Source organism: Coregonus clupeaformis, chromosome 14, assembly GCF_020615455.1.
Source record: "Coregonus clupeaformis isolate EN_2021a chromosome 14, ASM2061545v1, whole genome shotgun sequence".
NCBI classification, from domain to species: Eukaryota; Metazoa; Chordata; class Actinopteri; order Salmoniformes; family Salmonidae; genus Coregonus; species Coregonus clupeaformis.
In genome coordinates this window covers 18164238-18171185 of record NC_059205.1, presented here as the reverse complement: position 1 = coordinate 18171185, position 6948 = coordinate 18164238, and positions in this window count along the sequence as shown.

Here is a 6948-nt window from a genome sequence, read left to right as displayed (position 1 = left end):
TTTCTCCACACTCTGCAACAGCAGTCTGTCTGTATTGCACCCAGCTTGTATTAGGTCCCTGTCCTATTACTTGATGCTATAGGTTTTATTTGCATTTGATTGAATACCACAACATTTTGTTTAAATTGTTAGAGGATGTTTAAATCTGTTAGATCAGAATTCTGTTAGGAAAATGCAATCAATGCAGTAAAATGAAAGAGTTTCATAGTAAACTGATGAAACACCATGCAAGGAGAAAGAGTCATCTGAGGAAGGCATAAGCCATATCGTACGTCTCCCTCCTCCAATCTTGCTGCATTATCTCTGGTGTAAATGTGTAGGGGAATATGCATAATTAATGGAAAGAATGATGCTCTCAGAGGTAAAACTTAGATTTGTACTGTCTAATTTTCGATCAAGGTTAAGTATTCAAATGAGGGAAACAGCCTTGGTTATCTTTCCTTTAAGCCTCTAATCTCTTTCCTTTCACTTTCATAATTTCAGACTTTATTCTCATGGAAATAGCAGTGTGTGTGTGTATATGTGTGTGTGTGTGTGTGTAGTGTGTGCGCGTGTACGTGCATGCCTGCATGTGTGTGTGCATGTCCATGCCTCTATGCATTGCATATGTGTGTGTTTGTACTGACAGTAGAGAAGAAATTGATGCACCTTCAATCAATTTAGTTAATTGCTGTCATTAAGAAACATATGCGTTGACTGTTTCTCACAGCTTCCTTTGTCATTGATTGTACGCACTGGGGTGTGTCTCTGTCTGATGTGCTAACGTAGATTTCCATGGCAACGTATTAAACCCAGGGATTTAACCATATCCGTGCCATAGCAGTACTAAGAATGATGTCTCCCACTGCTTTGTTGATGAAATGTACTCTACTACCTCATCAGGATAAAGCCAAGTTGATGAAGGCTCCAGTCAGTTTCAGCTGTTAGGGCGAACCTGTATGTCAGCTGTCATTTGTAGCAGTAAAATACTTGATGATTATGACGATGATGATGGAAATGGAAACTAAGTCTGATGGACTTGAGCCAGCAGATAGTGAAGTGGAATCCATCTAAGAAATATACATATGTTCAATTTAATACTCAGCTAGTGTTCATGCAGTGTTTACCAAATGATGGGTCGGGAGGGACCATAGAAATATTCTAATTCTGTGGCTAAACCTTGGGATGTGGCTAGAGATGGGTCAGAAGACATTATTAAAGGCTTAAGACAGGTCACTGCGCAAAAAAAGCTAATTGAGGAACCACTGTGATAATGCATTTCTCTACACCATCCCATATAGATGTACTGAGATCACTGAACCCCTTGGATCCTGACCAAGAAGACCACTTCCTGTTGGTTTTCATTCTACTGCGATGCAATGTGCAAATCCTCCATCTCAATTAATCATTGATATTGTAATGGAATGCCTTCCTTCAGGAGGAGGCCCAACGCAGAGGGGGACCCGGTTAATGCTGCTAGTAACACCGCCTGATTGCCTTCATCACACACACACATGCACGCATGCACATGCACACACACACAACACTCACGCGTGCACACACACACACACACCACAGATCTGGATTCACTGCAGATGTCTTCTAATTGTGGTGATTATGTTGAACTGAGGGTGGTAGGAAATAGGAATATGTAATGACTTCCCTTTCGCTTTTCAGAGTGTTCAATCCTTGACATCCTTTGGTTATGTGCATCTGCTGTACAACCACATCCGGAGTTGCTTGGAGAGAGACCAGAGTGATGGATGGGGATTGGGAATAAGCTCTTAAATGTGTGTCGTGAATGGCAGTGACTAACTCCGGTCCTGGAGAGCCGTAAAGTGCAGGCTTTCATTTTAGCCCAACAATAACATGCCTGATTCAAATAACTGTGGTGTAAATTGAAGATAATGATTAGTTGATTCCTAAATAATTGCACTCTATAAAAATGGTTTTGTTTTAGATGGAGCTGTAACATGTAAATTGCCTATGCAAATTCAATGCTTTTTGGATTAAGCAAGAAGGTTATGCATGCAACCTCAATTTCAGGTTCTATGCAGAATGGTTGTTAATTGCCACGCCATCCTAAAAAGACGTCAATAACGAATAGTGTTTACGTGAACAGTTCCTTTTTTCTCTTCTCGAAATACAGAATAACCTACCGAAACACTGAAATAAACAATGGCTGTTGAGAATGTAAGCCATTTGATTCATTAAGAATTTACACAGACTAGAGCTGGCTGATTCCTCTGGGGCTAAAGTCCTTCCTGTCACACTGATGTAACAGTGTCTCTAGATATGAGCAGAAACGGTTCCATGTCCTATCACCAAGCGTGTGTGGATGTGTGTGTGTGTGCTACGTGCATGCGTGTGTGTGTGTGTGTGCGCACACAAGTTTGTGCACTTGTGTGTCCATGCCCTATCACCAGAGGGTATATTATGCATTGTTGTTGGCATGGCCTACATGCTCATCCAAGCATGGAGTAGTGTGGTACTGAATGCACATTTTCCCATTCCATTTCTCTCAAGTCACATCCCCGGGCCTGCTTCATTTTTCTTATAAACACACATAAATAAGTGCTATTAATGAAATTTGAGTGCATTATGTTTAAGCTCCATATCAAAATATCATAATTTCTTTACATGTTATCCCACATTTCTTTATCCCCAGTGGTTGATGACTGCTTACATAACACGGATACTAACACACCAATTATGTGCTCACTAATGTTGGATACAAGTAGAAATGGACCACTACTGAGTTTTCTACTTTGTGATTTTATTTGAGGTGATCAGTGTCTAGTATGTATGCAGATAACATGAGGTCTATGGTTTCCTGTCTACAGTTGGGAAATGAATGCAGGTGTTACCTATGAAGATTTCTCATTCATTGCAAAAACAGGGCCCAAACATACAGGCTTTGCCACCTACCAAGCATATGTATTTCTACTCTCCTATGGTACAGTACAGTGCTACATGGTAGCAGTAATGTCAAAAGCAGGCCCAATGCACGTGTAGCAATAAGCCTAAATGGTAATTGCACTGTGGTGTTCTGTTTAGAAAGCTATGTTATAAGCTATGTGCTAGATAGAATACAAGCTTAAAAGTCGTTCACAATAGCATTTGTTTTGTATTTCAGTAACAATCAATAGTTAATTACAGTAATGGGGCATTTTAGCGTGCCGTAATCACTAGCTATCTTCTCCTTCATTAAATTATTAATCTTTGGCTCTCTAACTTTTTTGGTTACTACATGATTCCTTAGGGTTATTTCATATTTTGATGTCTTCACTATTATTCTACAATGTAGAAAATAGTAAAAAATAAAGAATAACCCTTGAATGAGTAGGTGTGTCCAAACTTTTGACTGGTACTGTATATGCGTGTGAATACATGAGCTTGTGTGTGCGTGTGTATGATGGTGTGTGTGTGTGAGTGCTTGTCTGAGTATGTGTGTATGATGGTGTGTATGTGATGGTGTGTTGGCCTGTCAGGAGTGAGTGTGTTAAATTTTCTTAGCATGTGTGATGAATGAGGACCTGAGAAAGAGCAGGCTCCTCTATGGCCTCTTTCTTATGCTGCATTCTAAAGAGGCAAAATATCGATTTTACCTATCTTTCTTGACTGTCTTTGTATCCCTTTCTCTCGCTCTATATCTATGTCTGTCTTTGTATCTTTCTTTCCCTCTATCTCGTGTTGAAGTGGGATGATGCAGTGACTGTGGGAGAGATGGAGAGAGTGAGCGAGACAGATTAAGAAAGAGAGTATCCCCATCATACCTCTTTTATCCTAATTCTCTTACCAAGAAAAGGGCCCCCTTTTCACGTCTCCACCAAAGCCTCTTATACGTGACCCCTAGCTGCCCCCCCCCCCCCAGGTCTCTCTCCCACGCTCAGAACATACACAACATACACCACAATGTCACAATAATATACTATGTAAGACAATGTAGGCTTGATTTGGTCATTTTAGCATTTTAGCAAGGTATTAACATGTAATATGTTATTACATACAAATGACAATGAGAATGCTATACAAGTTTGACTAATTCAAAAAGTGTTATTGATTATTCGCTGATTGTATTTTCAATCAAGTGCATGGTGTGGGTGCATTGTATGTCCATTGTGTGTGTGTGTGTGGACTGATAGTTAATGTAATAATAGTGGTATTGCATATAATAGCCTGTTATTGGCCTAAACCGTGGTCCTCTGTAGCTCAATTGGTAGAGCATGGCGCTTGTAACGCCAGGGTAGTGGGTTCGATCCCCGGGACCACCCATACGTAAAAATGTATGCACACATGACTGTAAGTCGCTTTGGATAAAAGCGTCTGCTAAATGGCATATTATTATTATTATAGCCTAAGCCATACGATGCTGAAATGGCTGCAGAAAAGGTTGTGAAACTGCAGAAGCGGCATTTGTTGCCTGTTTATGCTGTAGAGCTACAGTATTGAGCCTCAGGCATAAGGCCATCCGACTGCAAGGCTGAGTAATACATCTGTTAGGAGAATGTGTCACTTTGTAAAGGGACTGACCCTAATAAGAACTGATGAGTTGGCAAGTTCTTTAAGGCCGTATGAGTGTGAGGAGGATCCTGAAGCTGTAGTCCTATTGTAAATGTGTGTGTGTGTGTGTGTGTGTGTGTGTGTGTGTGTGTTAAGATTGATATGATTTATATTTGGTGTAAAATAGTATAGGCCTACAGTTAAACAGTACAAAGCCCAGAGATTAAAACACACTAAAGCAGGCGCTAACCACACCTCATTTTCTCAAAATACTTCACGCACCACAACACAATATACATCAAATCAAATCAACATACACATATTGTTCTGTAAATGCCCCATTTTCAACAGAATACGCCATTCCCTTTGGCGTTGTTGAAGCATTCTGGAACAGATATCCAAACTGGGTTCAGTGGGATAACTGATGTGGAAGTTTTGATGTAATAAGTAGCTATGGACTGCCATCTACTGGGCATTGAATAAAAAAGTCCCATCAAAGTTAAACGCTGTATGTACCAACACTGACCACTGGGAGGCAATGGTGTAACATGTCAGTGTGTGAGTTTTGCTGAAATGCACTGCAAACTGCACAATCATCCAGGTAACCCCTCTATAGTGGTCCTGTGTGGCTCAGTTGGTAGAGCATGGCTCTTGCAATGCCAGGGTTGTGGGTTGGATTCCCACGGGGGACCAGTACGAAAATGTGTCCACTCAATACTGTAAATTGCTCTGGAACAGAGCGTCTGCTAAATGACTAAAATTGACTCTCTATGGTGGACAAGGCTGCAGTTAATAGGCCCACGTGACATATATTCTACATGCTTTGCACAATATTCTTCACTGTAGTATTGAAATAATAAGATCAGAAAAATAAAACATAACACAATGTGTGTCTTTAGAAGAATTTGGCAGGTGCTTATTTCAAAATGTGTTTTATGCATATCCCATTTTCCCCTGAGACAGCCTCAGAGAGTGGGGTCACGGCAGAGTCAGCCATTATCAGCAGCGTGGAGCGATTAGGGTTAAGTGCCTTGCTCACGGGCACATCGACAGATTTTTCATATCGTCGGCTCTGGGATTCAAACTAGCGACCTTTCAATTACTGGCCCAATGCTCTAACCGCTAGGTTACTTTTGTGTGTGTGTGTAAAGAGTGGGAGGAGCCTTTATGGGAAGCAGAGTAAATTACTTCCATTTGTGTCTGAAAGAGGAGGAGCCATAGAACGAGAAAGAAAGACAGAACGAGAGAGAAAGAGAGCTGTACGCATTTTTACATTTTAGTCATTTAGCAAACGCTCTTATCCAGAGCGCCTTACAGTTAGTGAGTGCATACATGTTCATACAGTTAGTGAGTGCATACATTTTCATACTGGCCCCCTGTGGGAAACGAACCCACAACCCTAGCGTTGCAAGCGCCTTGCTCTACCAACTGAGCTACAGGGGACTGTACGCCAGGCGTCAGTCTTCTCTGAATAAAATGTTTGCCTAATTTGTATCCTATTTTCATTCATTGATCTTTTATTGCTATTACTCTTTTATTCACTTACTTTCCTATTGTTGTTGCATTGTCGAGCGGTGAACCTGCAAGTACGCATTTCGTTGAACTGTGTACTTACTCCATGGAAATCATATGTATATAACAACTAAACAAACTTGAATTTAAAAAGCAGTGTGATTGGTCTTATAAGAAAGAGGGTGGTGCATTCATTACCCAGCAGCCCCTGGGGTAGATACGCAACAGCATGGGCGGCCAGCAACCCCACCACTTCCTGTCTGAAATGCCTTATTGTTTTAACTGTCTTCACCCAAAGCCTTCTCTGCCCTAAACCCAAACCACTGATTCAGGATCAGAACACCTCATCCCTGCCTTTACCTCAAGTCTCTCGTGTTCTGCTTGCTACAACTGATGTGGGATCAGCAGCTACATCTCCATTGAGATTCTCCAGTCCTATTCCCAGGGATTTTGAAAAATATATGTTATCGTGATGAGACTAACAAAATGTATGCAGGCATGACTGTAGGTCGCTTGGGATAAAATTGTCTTCTAAATGGCATATATTATAATTATAGAACCGAAAGGTTAAATAAAGATTATATTATATAATTTCACAGCACTGGGATTCACATTGCGTTGATTAATACAGTATACCACCCTATACGTCCTCTTTAGGTAATCACAGTTAATGTAAATAATCCAAGCTCCTAATCACATGGGCTATATGACCAAAAGTAACCATGTTGGCAAACAAGTTTCCTTCAACTCAGCATAACTACATCAAAAGTAATTGTTGTAGTAGACTTAGATTTATAGAGATTTTGGGGGATAATGAGTGTAGGGCTACTGACATTCCAAGTGCGAAGGAAACGCGTGCTGCGGGAATTTCACTGGATACTTGATACGCTGTATCCAGCAGTGTCTGTGGAACTGCTGGGTGGACCGCGCATGCGCACTGGGGGCGCTCGCCTT